Source organism: Triturus cristatus, chromosome 4_1 (genome assembly GCF_964204655.1).
Source record: "Triturus cristatus chromosome 4_1, aTriCri1.1, whole genome shotgun sequence".
In the NCBI taxonomy this organism is placed as follows: Eukaryota; Metazoa; Chordata; class Amphibia; order Caudata; family Salamandridae; genus Triturus; species Triturus cristatus.
Window position 1 is genome coordinate 1,134,554,285 of NC_140585.1, and position 23,188 is coordinate 1,134,577,472.

General features: G+C 50.5%; 1 protein-coding gene across 3 annotated transcripts in view; it reads left to right on the top strand.

Annotated features, from left to right (window-relative positions):
- Positions 1 to 7,513: 7,513 nt before the first annotated feature.
- The window catches only part of LOC146856158 (hyaluronidase Eo Hy-1-like), a 123,508-nt gene continuing 107,833 nt past the window's right edge, over positions 7,514 to 23,188 (top strand). The window contains exons 1-2 of one of the 3 annotated variants that reach the window (XM_085654205.1): positions 7,598 to 7,646; positions 12,940 to 13,034. The gene's annotated coding sequence lies outside the window, so the exon portion shown is untranslated. Of the gene's footprint in view, positions 7,647 to 9,073; positions 9,178 to 12,939; positions 13,035 to 23,188 lie in introns of those variants that run through there. The other 2 variants (XM_085654204.1, XM_085654203.1) reach the window with 2 other exon arrangements.

The window sequence follows — 23,188 nt, forward strand, 5'->3', positions numbered from 1 at the left end:
CTGATATGTCTCTGGGGTACTATGCATAATATGTAACCCTGGGCGTAGTTCGCGAAGTAGCGCTACACGTAGCTACGCAAAGTGCACTTCGCACTATGCGAGCTATGCGTAGCACTTCGCGAACTGCGTATAACCCTGTTCGCACTGTGCAAGATGTCGTTTTCAATGATTGCACAGTGCGGACAAGCATCCAGCACTGTGCAATCATTGAAAACTGCATCTTGCACAGTGCGAGCTGTAGTTTTCTGCCGCTCGAGTGGATTTTTACTCGAGCGGCAGCTTTCTCAACGCGGACTGGTAGTTTCTCATCGCGAGCGGTCGCGAGCATACGTGACCACTCGCAATGAGAAACCTGACCTCCCCGCATTGAGAATCTCATCGGGAGGTTTATTTTCCATGCTCGCGATCGCCAACTTGATGTTGCTGATCGCGAACAAGGAAAAAGTCTCGCCGGGATGTCCTTTTGCTTGCTCGCGGTCGCCAACTTGACGTTGAGGACCGCGAGCAAGCAAAAAATGACCGCTGCACTACGCAACGCTACGCTATGCGTGTTTGCACTGTGTTACGTGCAATTCGCGTAGTGCGAAGTAGCTCAAACTTTGCAAACTACGCGAGCGTAGCATAGTGCTTTGCCCAGGCTTAATAATATGGCCCCTGATGTGTGGGGGCAACACACAGACTTTGAAATACCAGCATTTGTAAAGCGCACAGCTACCTCCGTAGAAGTGTCCCGGCACTGGGGGCCGTCAGGAAGATTAAGCAAGTTATTGCCCAGAGTCACATGGTGCTGGGCTAACCTGCCACCGGAGCCGGGGATGAACCGTGAACCCTGTGGCCCGGAGTCAAGTACCCTGGCCGCTGCGCTGCACCTCTTCCACGCCTCTTTCATATGGACCTGCTGGCCTCACTGCTGCACATAAAGAGCACAAACATGTTTTTTGACTTTGGTGAAGAAATTAAAAAACAAAGCAAAAAGAGAGTGGTAAAAGATTGGTAGTGTAAGGGCATGCCATATTATTTTCCCATTACACTATGGACACTAGGTTTAGAAACAACATGGTGACCATTTTAGAACGGATAAACAATGCTATAATATGTTGTATACTGTTCCACAAACGCTAGAAGCCGTGTGTGTGCACGAACAGCACACTACACATGGAATGAATGGCCCGGTAAACGACCAAAATATAGAATCCAAAATATAGACAGGACAGAATATCGAATTACTAAAATATAGATAGGAAAGAATATCGAAATTGGGGTATGAAATATCGATTTCCATAATATCGAATTTAAAAATATAGATTTCCAAAATATCGAATTTTTTTGTGTTTTATGTATGGTAGTATATGGGTTAAAATTATGCATTATTTTTGTAATGTATGTTTAAGTTTTTTAAAGTAATGAATGTTATGTAATTTAATTTTTGCGTAATTTAATTCCGTAGCGGGTTGTGGGTTTATAGGGGAATAGGGTGGGAAGTAATTTAATTATAGCAAATTAAATATTATTTTTTATTTATATGTATTGATAATTAATTGATTGATAATTAATTATTAATTGGTAATTAATTTGTATTCATTGATAATTAATTTTTATAAATTGATTAATTGATAATTATGTTAATTGTGTTTTTTATTAATAGGAGCGGGTTGTGGGTGTATAGGGGAATTGGGTGGGAAGTAATTTAAGTGCAATAAACTAAATATCATTTTGAATTCATGTGCATTGATAATTAATTGATAATTAATTATTAATTGCTAATTAATTTTTATTAATTGCTAATTAATTTTTATTAATTGATTAATTGATAATGTTAATTGTATTTTTTATAATTGGGAGTGAGTTGTGGGTTTATAGGGGAATTGGGTGGGAATTAAATTAATTGTAATAAAGTAAATATTAATTTTTATTTATATGTATTGATAATTAATTATTAATTGGTAATTAATTTTTATTCATTGGTAATTAATTTTTTTCCCATGGTAATTAATTTTTATTAATGGCTAATTATTTTTAATTAATTTTTTATTGGTATTGATAATTAATTTAATCTTATTTTAATATTAAATCATTACTTTCCCTACTGTTGCACTCTCAGGAGTGGGAATAGTAATTTTTACCCTCCCACTATCCAACGTTTTCCCTAATGTTGCACTCACTGGAGTGGGAATAGTAATTTTTAACCTCCCGCTATCCAACGCTTTCACTACTGTTGCACTCACTGGAGTGGGAATAGTAATTTTTACCCTCCCGCTATCCAACGCTTTCCCTACTGTTGCACTAACTGGAGTGGGAATAATATTTTTTACCTTCCCGCTATCCAACGCTTTCCCTACTGTTGCACTCTCTGGATTGGGAATAGTAATTTTTACCCTCCCGCTATCCAACGCTTTCCCTACTGTTGCACTCACTGGAGTGGGAATAGTAATTTTTACCCTCCCGCTATCCAACGCTTTCCCTACTGTTGCACTCTTTGGAGTGGGAATAGTAATTTCTACCCCTACGCTATCCAAAGTTTTCCCTACTGTTGCACTCACTGGAGTGAGAATAGTAATTTTTACCCTCCCTCTATCCAACGCTTTCCCTACTGTTGCACTCTTTGGAGTGGGAATAGTAATTTTTACCCCTACGCTATCCAACGTTTTCCCTACTGTTGCACTCACTGGAGTGGGAATAGTAATTTTTACCCCTACGCTATCCAACGTTTTCCCTACTGTTGCACTCACTGGAGTTGGAATAGTAATTTTTACGCTCTCACTATCCAACAAAATCTCTACTGTTTTTTACATTACATTTATTATTTTTACATTTTACGCTTTTTTATATTATTTTAAGTATGTTTATTTAATTGTTTTTAATATTTAATTACTTTTAGATTATTATTATTAATACATTTAAAAAATTCGATATTTTAGCTAACTATATTTTAACATTCTATATTTTGGAATCGATATTTTAGTACTTACCTGTTTGCAGATAGGGATTCTATATTCTGTACTTCTGTATTTTGGAGTCGATATTTTGGGCATTCTATATTATGTCCCTCGATATTTAGTCACTGAACCGAAAGGCCCTGCTAGGCATTTATAATAAACATAACTGAAAAAAAGGATTGAAAATTAAACCTGTACTGAGCCTTTAGTAGACTATTTTCTAGGCAGAGGTGCACAACGTGCACAACACTGTTGCTCACATTCAGGGGAGCTAATGACTAAAGTGGTCTAAACAATTGCCACATGATGTATACGGTGGTGGTTGGAATAAAGAGTGAATGACAACTGAACAAACAAATGAATAGCGCTGACGAAAATACCTATATGTATGTTTACTATATAATATTTTTTTTCTTAAAAACAATAGTTTGCTGAGAAAGCTTAGACTGTCTCAAAGGGCAGGAATAGAAAAGGTAGCTTGGTTTTCTGTAGCATCCGTTTTTAAGATACTTCTGTAAGCGCCCACTCCCCAGTACTGCACTGGCTGCTCGCCAACTGATTTTAAGTGTGACAGCCACCTTGGAGCAGAAAAACAATAATATAATATGTAGCATACCATTCCAAGATAGAATTTTTGTTTATAATCAAACAGAGAGTGGCCAAGCAGCACTGGGAAGCGAGTGCTGACCGAAGCATCCGTAAAATGGATGCTACAGTACTAAAGCAACTTTTTACTCTACATCATCCATTTTTAGGTCGAAGCCTACCAGTCAGTGTAGCTGCCTGGTTGCGAAAATACATCTTGTGGGCAGTCTAAAGTTTTCCCGGGGAATGCATTCAAGGCATTGTTTACCATCGGCTTTGCGGTTTGTAAATCACATTTTCTGGCTTCTATTTGCTGGCTTTATTTGTTTTCGGCTGTCCAGCACGTTTTTGATGCTCACGTTGAGCAAACTTTGTTCACCTTTTCTCCTTGAATTCTTCCATGAGTGCTCACTTTCTGTAAACAGGTCTTTAAATGTTGTTCTTATCTTGTCACATTTGCTGGGCGTTTAAAGACTAAGGTCAAATATCAGGCTCTATTTTTCGAGGGAGCTTGGTGTTTACTTTTCGTTTTCTGACTTCAAAGTGAGAGGAATTCTGTGACAATCTTGTTGGGTACTGGCAAAGAAAATGTTTTTTTCTAGCACACAGCAAAATTTAAATGTCTGTAAATGAACTGTGCAAATACTTCAGAATATATCAGAATTACAAAAGCACAATTGAAGCAAATTTTTTTGTAAGTCGGAAGTGTGGTGGAAACAAATATTTTAATATAATCAAAACAAATCAGTACACTAGGTGATGCCATTTCCACACGTTATCATTTGTGTGCTGTGTAGTTTTATCAGTAAAATTGCCATTTCAATTGAAAATGTTTTGTCTGTAATGGTAGTGTGCTACCACACCATGCATATTCCACACTACGTTATCCCACTCTACACCACTCCACACTACAACACTGTACTCGACTCATTTCCCCCCCACTCTAAGCCACTCCACTCTGCGACACTCTACTCCATGACATAACACTCCACTCTACTCTATGCCACTTTAAACTAGGCCACTCTACTCCGCTCTACGACACTCTTCTCTACAACACTCCACTCAATGACAATCCACTCTACAACACTCTGTGCTACTTTACTTCACTCTACACCACTCTAATCCACACTATGATACTTTATTCTACGCTACGCCACTACTCCACTATATGGCACTCCACTTTACGCTATTTCTCTTTACTCCACTTAATGACACTTTACTCAGCTCTGTGTCCATCAACTCTACACCCCTTCACAAACATCCCCACTCTATGACACTCTACTTTACTCCAACTCAACTTCACCCCATGGCACTCCACTCTCGACACTCTATGCCGCTCTATGACACTCTGCTACACTTTACTCCACTCTGCGCCACTTTTTTCTAGGCCATGCCACTCCACTCTACCACACTTCACTCTCCTCTGCGACTCTACACCACTCCATGACTCTACTCCACTCTACGCTACTCTGCGACACTCTACGCCACTGTACAACACTCCACTCTATGACACTCTACAACTCTTTATTCAACTCTATGCCCCTCCACTCTACTCCACAAGACACTACTCCACGACACTCCACTCTTCACCACTCTCCTCTACGCCACTAACGTTTAGCCCTGCTGAACAAAGCCATGCTGATGTATAACATGGCTAAAATAGATTGACAAAGCCAATAGCACTTGCATATGTGAGAGCCATTGGATTTCATATGTTTTTGTCAGCCTGTGCTCCTCATTGTTATCGGACTATTTGGCAACTATTTCAGATTTAAATAACCGATTATACATTCTAATAGAGGAAGAACAACATACCCAAACAGCCAACAGAAAAGCGGTGAGACAAAAATACTCCTGTGGATTAATTCAAGATGTGATTGAAAGTGTTGCACACCAATTGCTAGAAGCTTTAAAGCAAAATAAGATAATGGCTAATCCAAGCCCCTTCAGGTAAGCATAGAGACATCGAGGCAGATCTACAAGAAACTAATGCAGTACGGTGCCGCAAGTCATTTTGCTGTGCCGCTCTGCGTTAGTTTTGTAGCAAGGGATGCAACATCTTTACAACAATATGTTGCATCTCTGTGCTTCCCCCTGCGCTGGAGCACAAACTGCTGCCATGCGCCGGCGCAGGCACCCTTGCACCATGGTGCAAGGATGTCTGCGTCGTGGGGAGATTGGTTTTGTGCAGGAAGGGGCACCTTCCTGCACAAAAACAATCAATTGAGGTGATTTCCTCTTCCAATGTGTGCTGTAGAATGCAGCACGCACTGAAAGAGGAAAGAAACGAGGAGAAATGAAAACATTTCTCCTCGTTGCGCCTAGGGTGGCGTAGCATTCTGACGCATTTCCAGATTTACGATTTCTCGTTAATCTGGAAATGCATCAGTGTACATGAACACCCACAGTAACACCCATGTCACGCCCCTAACACGCCAAGTGTTGCGTGAACAGGGGCGATATTTACAAGCACAGGTTAAGACACGCAGGGTGACTTTACCTGTTCTTGTAAATATCACTCAGCAGGTTGCGCCGCCGGTGCGTCAAACAATGTGATGCACCGGCGGCGCAAGAGGCTTGTAAATCTGCCCCATCATGTTTGCCATGAATGGGGCAAGTACTGTTTATGTCTAACCTAAAACAGCATGGTCGGACTCAGACAGAGTTTCCCCTCCTTTTCTGGGAGGCTTGCTTCTGAATCAGAAGCAAGCCTCCCAGAAAAGGAGGGGAAACACTGTCTTCTGATGTGTTTTTAACAGTATGGATTGCACTGAGTGATCTGCTACTGGCTAGTTTGTTGGCTCGCTATAATTTACAATAAACGAGCCTTGCAAGTTTAGTCTCTTGCTTTGCTATTCTTTATTTGAAATCGATTAAGAAACGCAGGGCATCAGAAAAAGTTGAGATTGTATCAAGATTTTCACGAAAGGAATTGAGGTGGTTAGAGAAAACGGTTGTAGTCCACAAGAGCTTCAGGAAGATAAATAGAGAACAAAAGTGGAGGAAGGAAGAGGAAGAAATGGAGTGGGGGGGGGGAGGGGGGTGTAGAAAGGGGAGGAGAAGGAGCAGAATGGAGGAGAGGAGGAAAGAAGAAGTGAGAGGGAAAAAAGTGAGACTGAGAGAAGGAAGGTAGGAGGGTCAGGAGAAGAGGAAGAAGGAAGGGAGAAGGGATGATAGATGAAGTAGGAGGAAGTGGGTTGAGTGTGGACTACAAGGCAGAGAGAAGTAAAGAGGAAGCAGGTGAACACAGGAAGTAAGCTGCACACAGAGGACTGAGGAGGAAGCAAAAGGCAAGAAGGAGGATGAACGGGAAGAAGGAGAAACGGTGGAAGAGGGCGCACGTGGGAAAGAGCAATGGCACGTGTTGGAGGAGAATGTTTTTAATAATGTAATACTAATGAGAATTATTCTTACTTGTTTTGAAATAGCGCTTCATGCCGCACTTCGACCCTTTTTAAGTGCTGTAAATAGCCAGCGTTACTATTACCCAATTCAATCATAAAATGCATATTTATTCTAAGTGCATGCAAACAGTTCCAATTGCATTATTAGGGATTTTTAGGACTCACGGTGGTTCGGTGCAGCCCTATACTAATAGGAACAGTCTGCGGATGTTTAGTGGAGAGTCTTTGGCTGAGTTGTTTATTTTGTCGTGTACTTCAGGAGAATTCCCTGCCTAGTGACAGGTCAAAAAGGTGTTCTAACGATCTCTGTCTCATCATAAAGCGCTCGAACATTTGGGTAATGTCTATATGACTAAATAAATGTTGCCACACGTTACATTTTTCTTTAATTGGGCTATGAATGGGTGAATTAATTCGTTTTAGTAAACGCCTCAGGTCGGTGACGCCGAATGCGATCCTTAGCACGTGTTCAATAATGATGTGCGGTGTTAAACCCACCTCCCCGGCCCTTGCAGGCCCGCCTCGCGCGCGTGTGTGCACAGCTCACATACCAGACCAAGCCTCATGAAGGGTCCTGCCCTCCCCGAAGCCTCCTGTGTCCCATTAGTTAAAAGTACACCGGGTGGGAGGGGCACGGCTCTGAAAAGCAACCCCCCAACTAAGCAGGCAGTCAGAGCAGACAGCTTGCCAAGGGGTTCCTGAATGCCTCCGGCTGCAGGAGGTGAGTACAGTCGGTATATTTTTTCGTTGCATAAAGTTAATGTTACATGCATTTTTAGAAGGGGTTAGCCAGCCGCCCCAACAATTTGGCGAGGCTTCGAGGTGGAAGAAAGGGGCCATAATGGGGTGACACTGTTCAATTTGCCTGCCGCCCTCCTGGTGTGGGGAAATAGATCATGGTGCGCCTATGGAATGTGTACCCCTGGTGTTGTTACTAGAGAATCCCATGTCACCGGGACACCTTGTTTCCTCTTCGGGCCATCAATTTAGCAGATCGGTGCATTATGGGAGCTGTCGTTTATTTTCCGCCCAATTAAAGACAGTTGAATAGTACAGCCGAACGCAACGATTTGTAAGGAATGCGCAGGACTCGAAAAGCAATGCCCCGGTAGGACAGAGTCATCCAATAACCCTAAAAAGCACAGGGACTTCCTGTGTTTTACTCGGATGTGCCCCTGTTCTTCACTGCGCGCATCCTGAGTCATGTGTCTGATCTGCTTACGTGTGGAGCCATTCTCATGTTTACCATTACACAGTACTGTTTGGTGGATGTCATATGCAGCTAGGCCCCTTTCTTCTGCACGTGTTGTAGGGTGAGTGGTTCTGAGGTGTGTAATATCAATACCCATAAGTAATCGCTTCCACACCAGGGTATTGTGTGATCTGTGTCATATGTAGTCATGTTTATCACTTCAGAGGTACTTGAGTGCGTGTGTAAAACACACGCATGTCCCGGTTCATGCCTGCGCCTGTATGTTCGGTATGATCTGTACAATATGCAGCCATGCTCTTGATGACAGCGGGGTTGGTGACATTTCTACAGCAGACGCTTTGCTTTTGCTGAAGTTCGCGCTTCAATGAAATAATTGAATTTTTTTTTTAAATACCACTCACACTTGGGAGTCAGAACCCCTAGAAGGAAGTGTGACGGCAGCCGGATATATATTGTGTGGCATGGGAACTTCAAACGTGCGAATTCTGTTTGTGTTTGGGCCAAAGACGCAACAACGCGGCTTGGCGCTGTAATGTCTTCAGTATGGCGCGGGGCTGGAGGGGGCTTCTCTGCACGTTTTATGCATACCTTCTCAGGCATAACAAGTTGTAAAAGTGCCCCCTGTTGCTGCAGGCCAAAGGGGACATATGCAAACACTTTAACACACACAACTCCTGCCAGGCTGAAATATATGGCTCTTTGTAGAGTGGGCCCTTGTGATCTTGGTCTTGCTAAAATGCGTCATTGGTGTAAGCCACAAACTGTTAGAACATTCCGTGTTTTTTTATTTTCTTAGAAAGATTAGAAATGCCTGGCGCTTTTCCCTGTCGCACATAGAAGGGAAATTACTTTGGCCGGCGCGGAATGCCAATGCGAGCGGTCCTTGTCACCATGAAGAGGCCTGCCTGCCTACATTCCAGTCTGACGCCATGTCACTCCTTGACACAGGAAGAAGGAAGGCGTGCTTACCAACAAGGGACACCCTCACTGTACACGTGGAAAAACACGGGAACGTGAAGCTGTCACTAACCATAAACCGGTAATAGTAAAATAAATTGCCGTTCAAAGTCCCTTTTTGAGGCAGAGATGACCACGGTAGCCAGAATGACATGAACAGCTCTGTCCCGTTGCACGCATCCTGCTCACAGGTCTGAAGATATGTTTAGCTGGAAAGAGGGTTGTTGCTCCCCCGGGAGAATGATTTACGGGCTTTCCTTAAGTTTGAGTCTCAAATGTTCCCATAATGATTCTGTGAAACTCATTATTGGCTTGTGTTCCAGAAGTACTGCAGGTCTGTCTGTTACAGACCAACGCAAACTGTCGATGATTGGGGCCCAGTGACTAGCCTTTGTTATTAACTGGCTTTGCCTAGGAATTGGTGGGTTGGTAACTAATTGCCTGCTTTAAAAGCAAAGTTTTTCGTCAGTGCTTCCTGGATGGCTCAAGTGATTTCAACAATGGGCACTAGCATTTGAATGCAGTGATCTGAGGGTCACAGGTTCGAATCCCAGCAAGACAAAATGAGCATTCCAGCCTTTCGAAGTTGGTTAGTTGAGTACCACAAATTGGGTCATAGTAGCATCAGTTATTTACTTGCTTAGAAATGGCACAAGAGCAGTATGAGATGATATGTAAAAGCAAAATATGATTACACTGGAGTTTTTGTTTTAAAGCACAATATCTGAGCAAACTGCGTCTCCCTAAAGAGGGGTACTGATTGAACTCCATTGAAAGTGAATGCATTGGTGATTTTTGTTTTAGGTCCAGGTACAGACAGCATTGTTATGATGAAATACCTCATGTATTTGTTTCTTTAAAAAGTACAATAAGGAGAGACAAACTGCATTGGGTCAGCCTCCGGCAGCCATTGTCTCTCAGATGTTTTTCATGGTTTGCCATTGCTTGGATGCCAGATCTATCAAAGCTATTGCATTTCCTTGGATAAATAATTCATTTAAGTTCCCATTAGGTTATGGAAATGGGGCATCAAGTCATTTTAGGTCTCGCCTGAGCTAGCGTGTTTGCGCTTCTCTGCGAGGCTTTTAGTAAGGACTTTAAAGTCTGAACACACTCATGAGTGTGCTTTTTTTTTCATGACCCACTATTGGCCTTTGCATGCGTCTTTCTAAGAAAGACTGGACGCAATTGGCCAAAGGCAGGTGCATGTCCCGCCTTCTCTCTCCCCTGGCCTAGGGAGCTCAGGAGCAAGCAGCAGCGCCATCTGTTTCCAGTTATCGCGCCCGCGTCTCGCGGTTGCGTTAATTGGAAACAGATGACGGTCGTGTCATCATGGATCAGGTTACTGCGGCCGCTGCTTTCACTTTTGCGTGCATCGGCAGGCACGATGCCAGCTGCATTCATTACAGCGTGCGTGCACCCCTCTGTGTGCACACCACTCGCGGTCTTCTTTTAATTGTTCTGCTCATCTCGTTTGTGCCATCCCCCCACCACCGGCCGCCCGTCAATTCGGTGCTCTGTGGCACTGTTCTCGCCACTTCTTAGCCTGTGCCGATCTGCTGAAGGTTGTCTCCCCGGTTACTGTACTGATGCAGTGGACTGCACTGTCCGAGTCTCCTCCTAAACTGACTACCTGAACATGCTGCAGCATGGCCGTTCGAGCTGAGCACCATTGTAGTGTCTATTGGTGGAGACACATTCAGCAGAGAGACAGAGGGAGAGCCCCTATTTCAATCTCATACCATCACCTACATGAGCTATGAGGGAAGAGACGCACCTGAGCCCAGGCTGTCGCTTGGCTATATTCATTCTTTAGATCCTGGCCCCAGAAATAAGTGTCAACTCCTTGAGGGAGTCCTGGGGCCGGCAGGCGGACGCTGCACTGCGCAACACTCATGCCTTTAGTCTCAGCTCACTGAGTCGGAGGCCGATGCTTGCAGTGGTGGTGAACAGCATGCTCCACACACAGTACATACAAAACACCTGCTGTGTCAGTGAAGAACACCCGCTCCATGCTATGGCTTACCCCTGCAGAAACTCGGCTCATACCCACTAGTGTCCCACCAACAAGCACCGTGGCTCGTGAGGCCCGCTCTTGGAAGCGCAAGGGCCTTCTGGCTCCACCGCGAAGCGTCCAATTGGCCTGTGAAACCCGGAACACCTTTGAAGCCTCACCTGATAGAGAGACCGCACAGAGGCAGCTGCTGTGGTAACCACGCTGTAGACCAACACACGACGGCATGCAGGGATACCGGTGCAGCGTGCACATCTGGTGCAGCGGGCGGCTGGCTGAGGGTACGAGAGTGGAGTGGACCCGCTGGGTGAGGAACTCCTGGCAGTCCTGGGCTACTTGCCTCCTGCTTGAAACACTCATTCAGCTCCATCTGTACCCTCCTCTGACTGGCCTGCTCAATTCAGCACAGCACACGGCATGTGGTGCTGCTTCACTGCAGCACAAGCAGCACCACAGCCAAGTCCCTGCACAAGAGAGCAAGCACAGGGACCACCTCCACCCCAGGATCAGTAGTGCTGTGTGAGTCCCAGCACCCTGCACTAGGGAGCAAAATATGGACAGCAAATCATGTTGAACCCTCCGAGAACAATATTTCTAGGGCCCGGCAGCTGCTCTCGAGCACTATTCCTTCCCCCTTCAGCCCCCACCACCTCACCCCATGTCGCTTTCAAGCACAGTGTGCTTCTATTCAACCTCCACTCTGCGTTGCTGCTTTTGTTTATATATGTCACAAACTCAACTCAAGCTTATTGAAGCACTTTATGTGAGAACCAGTCACATTACACAAAGTAATGTTAATTTATTAGGTACTGTGAGATTATGTGATATGCCCAGGATCACAGGATGTGGAGCCGGTACTCAGATTTGCTTCCCCGGCTCCAAAGTCAGCAGCCCTGGCCCTTATACATAACTTCCTCTCCTTTGCTCAGCTACCGCCCCTCTTCATATTCCTTATCTCATCGGCGTGCTTCTCTCCCCATCCCCCGCTGATCTTTTTTCATTGCACGCGAGACCGGTTTTAAAATTATTTCATTAACATTTGCTGATCTGCGCCCCTCATTCCACTTCAGAGGAGCTGTGGCGGACATGAACAAAACCTTTCAGTTTTTTATTGAATCAATAGGCTGCAATTCCAAGCACACTGGCCCTGTACATAATTGCGGGTAGGGGGAAACGCTATGTACAGGAGCAGGATGTTAACAAATGCGCTGCTTATGGGAAGCACAAACTTCCCGAACACCACCCGTTTTTAACACCTTGGTGGTTTCTAAATCCTGTGGAGGGCACGCCCCCTTAAGCAAAAGATGTTAAGTAAACATATGGCAAGCGTTTGTCCCTCCTACAAAAAAACAATGTGCTAAATGCTATTTCTTTTCCACATTAAAATCAACAGAAGACATTTTCATGCGATTACATTGTCTCTTACCTCCTTGTGGTTGTATATTAATTTTCTGCACGTTCCATGTTTCTATACAGTGTCAGTTTGGCAGAGCATGCTTGCCTTTCCATGCCAACATACTATGTGCTTTTTAAATGCGAGGGGGAATTTGGCATAGAGTGCAAATGGTGTGCCTTTGAGTAACAATATTGTTATTTCTGTGTCTGCTGCTATTCGTCAACTCACATTGACATTTGTTTTCCCCATATGCTTGCACAGACCAAGGAGTGTGTGCTGACCTCTGTGCGTATGCCCCGCCACACTCTGCCCTTCCTTTCCTGGAAAGAAAAGTTTGCTGTACCTTATGTCTTTGCCTTCGTAATTGTCTGTTTTGGCAAAGTTTAAACAATGCAGTTGTGCTACAACAGCGATTGCCTTTCAACCTTCTATAGAGTCTGGTGCGCTGAAGCCCATCCAGTTATATCCAGTGTTCGCCACAGATTGTTTTTAAGCAATCCTCTTGATACAGTCCACACCGGTCCCAAAGGTGAGACCTATTGGCTATGCCAATGCTTGTTTTGTAAAACTGGTGATGTGATATGATGTTTAGCTTGTAAATGAGAGGTAGCATGTCTTCTTTTATGCATTTACTTTGCAGGCACATTAACGTTTTAATTTCTGATTTTGTTTGCTTTTTTGTTCAGGAAGTGCATTGTATTTGAATTCCTTAGCCTGTCCTGAAGGCACATTTCTGTTCAGTAATCTTTCCAGCAAATTGTTTGACGTGGCATCATTGGCATGGGTTTCCCCTGTATTTTTTACCTTTTGCCTCCTGTGTTTTTACTGTGTGTTGGACTTAGTTGTTGCTGTTCTACATGCTTTGGGCACTTTGCCACTGCTGTTCAGTGCCAAAGTGCAAGTGCTCACCCTGTAAATTGTTTTCATGGATTCTTTTTTTCCATAATTGGCTTATTTGGTTTACTGTCAAGTCTCTAGTACAGTGCACTGTGTGTGCCCAGGACCTGTAAACCAAATGCTGCTAGTGGGATTGCAACAGACAACAATGTCTCAACTAGAATTCATTAAAACAGGACAATACAGCATAGTGATATAAATCACAAGAGTGGGGGGGGGCGGCGGGCAACAAAAGAAGGGAGACCACAACGAGGAAAATAGAGTGAAAAAGGTTATTATTTGTAAGTAGTTATATCAGCACTACAGTACAATTAATTATACAATGACCATAACACACACCCCTGCCACCCCCACACATAGGGGACCTGTTGCCCATCACCCCTGCCACCCCCACTCATAGGGCTTATGTTCCTCAGCACTCCTGCCACCCCAAACCATAGGGGACCTGTTGCCCATCACTACTGCCACCCCTAACCATAGGGGACCAGTTGCCCATCACCCCTGCCACCTCCACCCATAGGGGACCTGTTGCCCATCACCCCTACCACCCCCACTCATAGGGCTTATGTTGCCCAGCACTCCTGCCAATTCCACACATAGGGGACCTGTTTCCCATCACCCCTGCCACCCCCACTCATAGGGGACCTGTTGCCCATCACCCCTGCCACCCCCAGTTGGCAGGGTATGCTCAGACTTGAGGCACAGGGTCAGACTGATTTGCATATGGCCATGTCTGAACTGGGGTGGCAGAGTGGGCTAAAGAACGGTGATGGATCAAACCCAGATCTGTTGACTGGGTGTGAGTGTTTGATTGGTTCTGATGCTCCGTCCATCACCACCCCCTTTTGTACCGCTTTGTTCGCCATAAGTTGGCAGGGCATGCTCAGACGTGAGTCCCTTGCTCACTTTGCCACTGGATTCAAGCAAGCCTGGCTGAAGACGGCTGAAATGCCAGAAACCGGTCCTAGGAAGCTTGTTTCCGGTCCAGGGAAGGCATGGCTTGGTAGTTCGGGCTGGACTGTTCCCATGAGGCACAGGGTCAGACTGATTTGCATATGGCCATGTCTGAACTGGGGTGGCAGAGTGGGCTAAAGAACGGTGATGGATCAAACCCAGATCTGTTGACTGGGTGTGAGTGTTTGATTGGTTCTGATGCTCTGTCCATCACCACCCCCTTTTGTACCGCTTTGTTCGTCATAAGTTGGCAGGGTATGCTCAGACGTGAGTCCCTTGCTCACTTTGCCACTGGATTCAAGCAAGCCTGGCTGAAGACGGCTGAAATGCCAGAAACCGGTCCTAGGAAGCTTGTTTCTGGTCCAGGGAAGGCATGGCTTGGTAGTTCGGCTGGACTGTTCCCATGAGGCACAGGGTCAGACTGATTTGCATATGACCATGTCTGAACTGGGGTGGCAGAGTGGGCTAAAGAACGGTGATGGATCAAACCCAGATCTGTTGACTGGGTGTGAGTGTTTGATTGGTTCTGATGCTCCGTCCATCACCACCCCCTTTTGTACCCCCCACTCATAGGGCATATGTTGCCCAGCACTCCTGCCAACCCCACTCACAGGGGACCTGTTGCCCCTCTCCCCTGCCACCTCCACTCATAGGGCATATTTTGCCCAGCACCACTGCCACCCCCACCCATAGGGACTATGTTGCCCATTAATCCTGCCACCCCCACCCATAGAGGACCTGTTGCCCATCACCCCTGCCACCCCCACCCATAGGGGACCTGTTGCCCATCACCCCTGCCACCCCCACTCATAGGGCTTATGTTGCCCAGCACTCCTGCCACCCCCACTCATAGGGCATATGTTGCCCATCACCCCTACCACCCCCACCCATAGGGGACTTGTTGCCCATCACCCCTGTCACCCCCACTCATAGGGCATATGTTGCCCAGCACCACTGTCACCACCACCACCCAAAGGGACTATGTTGCCCCATTAATCCTGCCACCCCCACCCATAGGGGACCTGTTGCCCATCACCCCTGCCACCCCCACTCATAGGGGACCTGTTGCCCATCACCCCTGCCACCCCCACTCATAGGGGATCTGTTGCCCATCACCCCTGCCACCCCCACCCACACGGGTCCTGTTGCCCATCACCCCTGCCACCCCCACTCATAGGGAATATGTTGCCCAGCACCACTGCCAACCCCACCCACAGGGACTATGTTGCCCATTAATCCTGCCACCCCCACCCATAGGGGACCTGTTGCCCATCACCAACTGCCACCCCTACTCATAGGAGACCTGTTGCCCATCACCACTGCCACCCCCACTCATAGGGCATATGTTGCCCATCACCCCTGCCACCCCCACCCATAGGGGACCTGTTGCCCATCACCCCTGCCACCCCCATTCATAGGGCTTATGTTGCCCAGCACTCCTACCACCTCCACACATGGGGGACCTGTTGCCATCACCCCTGCCACCCCCACTCATAGGGATAATGTTGCCCAGCACTCCTGCCACCCCCACCCATAGGGGACCTGTTGCCCATCACTACTGCCACCCCCACCCATAGGGGACCAGTTGCCCATTACCCCTGCCACCCCACTCATAGGGGATCTGTTGCCCATCACCCCTGCCACCCCCACTCATAGGGGACCTGTTGCCCATCACCCATACCACCCCCACTCATAGGGCATATGTTGCCCAGCACTCCTGCCACCCCAACTCATAGGGGACCTGTTGCCCATCACCCCTGCCACCTCCACTCATAGGGCATATGTTGCCCAGCACCACTGCCACCCCCACCCATAGGGACTATGTTTCCCATTAATCCTGCCACCCCCACACAAAGAGGACCTGTTGCCCATCACCCCTGCCACCCCCACCCATAGGGGACCTGTTGCCCATCACCCCTGCCACCCCCACTCATAGGGCATATGTTGCCCATCACCCCTGCCACCCCCACCCATAGGGGACCTGTTGCCCATCACCCCTGCCACCCCCACTCATAGGGCTTATGTTGCCCAGCACTCCTGCCACCCCCACTCATAGGGCATATGTTGCCCATCACCCCTACCACCCCCACCCATAGGGGACTTGTTGCCCATCACCCCTGTCACCCCCACTCATAGGGCATATGTTGCCCAGCACCACTGTCACCACCACCACCCAAAGGGACTATGTTGCCCCATTAATCCTGCCACCCCCACCCATAGGGGACCTGTTGCCCATCACCCCTGCCACCCCCACTCATAGGGGACCTGTTGCCCATCACCCCTGCCACCCCCACTCATAGGGGATCTGTTGCCCATCACCCCTGCCACCCCCACCCACACGGGTCCTGTTGCCCATCACCCCTGCCACCCCCACTCATAGGGAATATGTTGCCCAGCACCACTGCCAACCCCACCCACAGGGACTATGTTGCCCATTAATCCTGCCACCCCCACCCATAGGGGACCTGTTGCCCATCACCAACTGCCACCCCTACTCATAGGAGACCTGTTGCCCATCACCACTGCCACCCCCACTCATAGGGCATATGTTGCCCATCACCCCTGCCACCCCCACCCATAGGGGACCTGTTGCCCATCACCCCTGCCACCCCCATTCATAGGGCTTATGTTGCCCAGCACTCCTACCACCTCCACACATGGGGGACCTGTTGCCATCACCCCTGCCACCCCCACTCATAGGGATAATGTTGCCCAGCACTCCTGCCACCCCCACCCATAGGGGACCTGTTGCCCATCACTACTGCCACCCCCACCCATAGGGGACCAGTTGCCCATTACCCCTGCCACCCCACTCATAGGGGATCTGTTGCCCATCACCCCTGCCACCCCCACTCATAGGGGACCTGTTGCCCATCACCCATACCACCCCCACTCATAGGGCATATGTTGCCCAGCACTCCTGCCACCCCAACTCATAGGGGACCTGTTGCCCATCACCCCTGCCACCTCCACTCATAGGGCATATGTTGCCCAGCACCACTGCCACCCCCACCCATAGGGACTATGTTTCCCATTAATCCTGCCACCCCCACACAAAGAGGACCTGTTGCCCATCACCCCTGCCACCCCCACCCATAGGGGACCTGTTGCCCATCACCCCTGCCACCCCCACTCATAGGGCATATGTTGCCCATCACCCCTGCCACCCCCACCCACAGGGGACCTGTTGCCCATCACCCCTGTCACCCCCACTCATAGAGCATATGTTGCCCAGCACCACTGCCAACACCACCCAAAGGGACTATGTTGCCCTTTAATCCTGCCACCCTCACCCATAGGGGACCTGTTGCCCATCACCCCTGCCACCCCCACTCATAGGGGACCTGTTGCCCATCACTCCTGCCACCCCCACTCATAGGGCATATGTTGCCCATCACCCCTGCCACCCCCACCCACAGGGGACCTGTTGCCCATCACCCCTGCCACCCCCACTCATAGGGCATATGTTGCCCAGCACCACTGCCACCCCCACCCATAGGGACTATGTTGCCCATTTATCCTGCCACCCTCACCCATAGGGGACCTGTTGCCCATCACCTCTGCCACCCCCACTCATAGGGCATATGTTACCTAGCACCACTGCCACCCCCACCCAAAGGGACTATGTTGCCCATTAATCCTGCCACCCCCACCCATAGGGGACCTGTTGCCCATCACCCCTGCCACCCCCACTCATAGGAGACCTGTTGCCCATCACCCCTGCCACCCCCACTCATAGGGCATATGTTGCCCATCACCCTTGCAACCCCCACCCATAGGGGACCTGTTGCCCATCACCCCTGCCACCCCCACTCATAGGGCTTATGTTGCCCAGCACTCCTGCCACCTCCACACATAGGGGACCTGTTGCCCATCACCCCTGCCACCCCCACTCATAGGGCTTATGTTGCCCAGCACTCCTGCCACCCACACCCACAGGGGAACTGTTGCCCATCACTACTGCCACCCCCACCCATAGGGGACCAGTTGCCCATCACACCTGCCACCCCCACTCATAGGGCTTGTGTTGCCCATCACTCCTGCCACCTCCACACATAGGGGACCTGTTGCCCATCACCCATGCCACCTCCACTCATAGGGCATATGTTGCCCAGCACCACTGCCACCCCCACCTATAGGGACTATGTTGCCAATTAATCCTGCCACCCCCACCCATAGAGGACCTGTTGCCCATCACCCCTGCCACCCTTACTCATAGGGGACCTGTTGCCCATCACACCTGCCACCCCCACTCATAGGGCATATGTTGCCCATCACCCCTGCCACCCCCACTCACAGGGGACCTGTTGCCCTTCACCCCTGCCACCCCCACTCATAGGGCATATGTTGCCCACACCACTGCCACCCCCACCCATAGGGACTATGTTGCCCATTTATCCTGCCACCTCACCCATAGGGGACCTGTTGCCCATCACTCCTGCCACCTCCAAACATAGGGGACTTGCTGCCCATCACCCCTGCCACCCCCACTCATAGGGCTTATGTTGCCCAGCACTCTTGCCACCCACACCCATAGGGGACCTGTTGCTCATCACTACTGCCACCCCCACCCATAGGGGACCAGTTGCCCATCACCCCTGCCACCCCCACTCATAGGGCTTATGTTGCCCAGCACTCCTGCCACCTCCACACATAGGGGACCTGTTGCCCATCACCCCCGCCACCTCCACTCATAGGGCATATGTTGCCCAGCACCACTGCCACCCCCACCCATAGGGACTATGTTGCCCATTAATCCTGCCACCCCCACCCATAGGGGACCTGTTGCCCATCACCCCTGCCAACCTTACTCATAGGGGACCTGTTGCCCATCACCCCTGCCACCCCAATCATAGAGCATATGTTGCCCATCACCCCTGCCACCCCCACTCACAGGGGACCTGTTGCCCTTCACCCCTGCCACCCCCACTCATAGGGCATATGTTGCCCAGCACCACTGCCACCCCCACCCACAGGGACTATGTTGCCCATTTATCCTGCCACCCCCACCCATAGGAAACTTGTTGCCCATCACCCCTGTCACCCCCACTCATAGGGCATATGTTGCCCAGCACCACTGCCACCCCCACCCAAAGGGACTTTGTCGCCCATTAATCCTGCCATTCCTTCCCATAGGGGACCTGTTGCCCATCACCCCTGCCACCCCCACTCATAGGGGACCTGTTGCCCATCACCCCTGCCACCCCCACTCATAGGGCATATGTTGCCCATCACCCCTGCCACCCCCACCCATAGGGGACCTGTTGCCCATCACCCCTGCGACCCCCACTCATAGGGCATATGTTGCCCATCACCCCTGCCATCCCCACCTATAGGGGACCTGTTGCCCATCACCCCTGCCACCCCCACTCATAGGGCTTATGTTGCCCAGCACTCCTGCCACCTCCACACATAGGGGACCTGTTGCCCATCACCCCTGCCACCCCCACTCATAGGGCTTATGTTGCCCAGCACTCCTGCCACCCACACCCATAGGGGACCTGTTGCTTATCACTACTGCCACCCCCACCCATAGGGGACCAGTTGCCCATCACCCCTGCCACCCCCACTCATAGGGCTTATGTTGCCCAGCACTCCTGCTACCTCCACACATAGGGGACCTGTTGCCCATCACCCCCGCCACCTCCACTCATAGGGCATATGTTGCCCAGCACCACTGCCACCCCCACCCATAGGGACTATGTTGCCCATTAATCCTGCCACCCCCACCCATAGGGGACCTGTTGCCCATCACCCCTGCCACCCTTACTCATAGGGGACCTGTTGCCCATCACCCCTGCCACCCCAATCATAGAGCATATGTTGCCCATCACCCCTGCCACCCCCACTCACAGGGGACATGTTGCCCTTCACCCCTGCCACCCCCACTCATAGGGCATATGTTGCCCAGCACCACTGCCACCTCCACCCATAGGGACTATGTTGCCCATTTATCCTGCCACCCCCACCCATAGGGGACCTGTTGCCCATCACCCCTGCCACCCCCACTCATAGGGCATATGTTGCCCAGCACCACTGCCACCCCCACCCAAAGGGACTATGTTGCCCATTAATCCTGCCACCCCCACCCATAGGGGTCCTGTTGCCCATCACCCCTGCCACCCCCCACTCATAGGGCATATGTTGCTGATCACCCCTGCCACCCCCACCCATAGGGGACCTGTTGCCCATCACCCCTGCCACCCCCACTCATAGGGCATATGTTGCCCAGCACCACTGTCACCCCCACCCATAGGGACTATGGTGCCCATTTAACCTGCCACCCCCACCCATAGGGGACCTGTTGCCCATCACCCCTGCCACCCCCACTCATAGGGCATATGTTGCCAAGCACCACTGCCACCCCCACCCAAAGGGACTATGTTGCCCATTAATCCTGCCATCCCTTCCCATAGGGGACCTGTTGCCCATCACCCCTGCCACTCCCACTCATAGGGGACCTGTTGCCCATCACCACTGCCACCCCCCCTCATAGGGCATATGTTGCCCATCACCCCTGCCACCCCCACTCATAGGGCATATGTTGCCCATCACCCCTGCCACCCCCACCCATAGGGGACCTGTTGCCCTTAACCCCTGCCACCCCCACTCATAGGGCTTATGTTGCCCAGCACTCCTGCGACCTCCACACATAGGGGACCTGTTGCACATCACCCCTGCCACCCCCACTAATAGGGGACCTGTTGCCCATCACCACTGCCACCCCCACTCATAGGGCATATGTTGCCCATCACCCCTGCCACCCCCACCCATAGGGGACCTGTTGCCTATCACCCCTGCCACCCCCACTCATAGGACATATGTTGCCCATCACCCCTGCCACCTCCACCCATAGGGCTTATGTTGCCCAGCACCACTGCCACCCCCACCCATAGGGGACTTGTTGCCCATCACCCCTGCCACCCCCACCCATAGGGCATATGTTGCCCAGCACAACTGCCACCCCCGCCGATAGGGACAATGTTGCCCATTAATCCTGCCACCCCCACCCATAGGGGACCTGGTGCCCATCACCCCTGCCACCCCCACTCATAGGGCATATGTTGCCCAGCACCACTGCCACCCCCACCCAAAGGGCCTATGTTGCCTATTAATCCTGCCACCCCCACCCATAGGGGTCCTGTTGCCCATCACCCCTGCCACCCCCACTCATAGGGGACCTGTTGCCCATCACCCCTGCCACCCCCACTCATAGGGCATATGTTGCTGATCACCCCTGCCACCCCCACCCATAGGGGACCTGTTGCCCATCACCCCTGCCACCCCCACTCATAGGGCATATGTTGCCCAGCACCACTGCCACCCCCACCCACAGGGACTATGTTGCCCATTTATCCTGCCACCCCCACCCATAGGGGACCTGTTGCCCATCACCCCTGCAACCCCCACTCATAGGGCATATGTTTCCCAGCACCACTGCCACCCCCACCCAAAGGGACTATGTTGCCCATTAATCCTGCCATCCCTTCCCATAGGGGACCTGTTGCCCATCACCCCTGCCACGCCCACTCATAGGGGACCTGTTGCCCATCACCCCTGCCACGCCCACTCATAGGGGACCTGTTGCCCATCACCCCTGCCACCCCCACTCATAGGGCATATGTTGCCCAACACCCCTGCCACCCCCACCCATAGGGGACCTGTTGCCCATCACCCCTGCCACCCCCACTCGTAGGGCATATGTTGCCCATCACTCCTGCCACCCCCACCCATAGGGGACCTGTTTCCCATCACCCCTGCCACCCCCACTCATAGGGCTTATGTTGCCCAGCACTCCTGCGACCTCCACACATAGGGGACCTGTTGCCCATCACCCCTACCACCCCCACTAATAGGGCATATGTTGCCCAGCACCACTGCCACCCCCACACAAAGGGACTATGTTGCCCATTAATCCTGCCACCCCCACCCATAGGGGACCTGTTGCCCATTACCCCTGCCACCCCCACTCATAGGGGACCTGTTGCCCATCACCCCTGCCACCCCCACTCATAGGGCATATGTTGCCCATCACCCCTGCCACCCCCACCCATAGGGGACCTGTTGCCCATCACCCCTGCCACCCCCACTCATAGGGCATATGTTGCCCAGCACCACTGCCACCCCCACCCATAGGGGACCTGTTGCCCATCACCCCTGCCACCCCCACTCATAGGGCATATGTTGCCCAGCACCACTGCCACCCCCACCCATAGGGACTATGTTGACCATTAATCCTGCCACCCCTTCCCATAGGGGACCTGTTGCCCATCACCCCTGCCACTCCCACTCATAGGGGACCTGTTGCCCATCACCACTGCCACCCCCCCTCATAGGGCATATGTTGCCCATCACCCCTGCCACCCCCACTCATAGGGCATATGTTGCCCATCACCCCTGCCACCCCCACCCATAGGGGACCTGTTGCCCTTAACCCCTGCCACCCCCACTCATAGGGCTTATGTTGCCCAGCACTCCTGCGACCTCCACACATAGGGGACCTGTTGCACATCACCCCTGCCACCCCCACTAATAGGGCATATGTTGCCCAGCTCCACTGCCACCCCCACCCAAAGGGACTATGTTGCCCATTAATCCTGCCACCCCCACCCATAGGGGACCTGTTGCCCATCACCACTGCCACCCCCACTCATAGGGCATATGTTGCCCATCACCCCTGCCACCCCCACCCATAGGGGACCTGTTGCCTATCACCCCTGCCACCCCCACTCATAGGACATATGTTGCCCATCACCCCTGCAACCTCCACCCATAGGGCTTATGTTGCCCAGCACCACTGCCACCCCCACCCATAGGGGACCTGTTGCCCAT